Here is a 504-nt window from a genome sequence, read left to right as displayed (position 1 = left end):
GTCTACGCCCATGCTACCCCGAACAAGCCCGATCCTGTCTGATCTCGGAAGCTAAGCAGGGTTGGGTCTGGTTAGTACTTGGGAGACCACTTAGGAAGACCAGGTGCTGTAGACGTAAAAAATTTTAAAAAAATAAGGGATTGTAAACTGACAAAGTCTTTGCAATCTGTGAGGTCAACCAAGGGTTGACTCGCCTAAAATATAAAAAAAAAAAATTAAAAAATAGTCGAGTAGGTTGGGGGAGAAAAATTAGGAGGTCATTTCAGTTTTCCAGGCAAAAAAGGATAGTACTTTAGGGTCATGGCACTGGAAGTAGAGAGGAGTCAATAAATTTAAAAGATAGGAGGATCTACTGATGTGCAAAGAGAAGCAGAAGTGAAAGACTATTTGGCCTGAGGATGGTGGAATAAATGTAGTAAAATTGATTCCTGATGTCTTATCATTTCCTGGTTCCAGGCTTCTGGGAAGTCCAGCTACTCTGTTTTTTCTTAAGCTAATCTGTGT

At 40.5% G+C, this 504-nt stretch overlaps 1 pseudogene; it reads left to right on the top strand.

The window, feature by feature from the left end:
• On the top strand, positions 1-115 carry LOC112485972 (annotated as a pseudogene).
• The last annotated feature ends 389 nt before the right edge of the window (positions 116-504 follow it).

The sequence above is a fragment of the Pteropus alecto genome, unplaced genomic scaffold (genome assembly GCF_000325575.1).
Source record: "Pteropus alecto unplaced genomic scaffold, ASM32557v1 scaffold25, whole genome shotgun sequence".
Classification (NCBI taxonomy): domain Eukaryota; kingdom Metazoa; phylum Chordata; class Mammalia; order Chiroptera; family Pteropodidae; genus Pteropus; species Pteropus alecto.
Note: the sequence above shows the minus strand (reverse complement) of the source record. Positions and strands in the feature narration are given on the sequence as shown.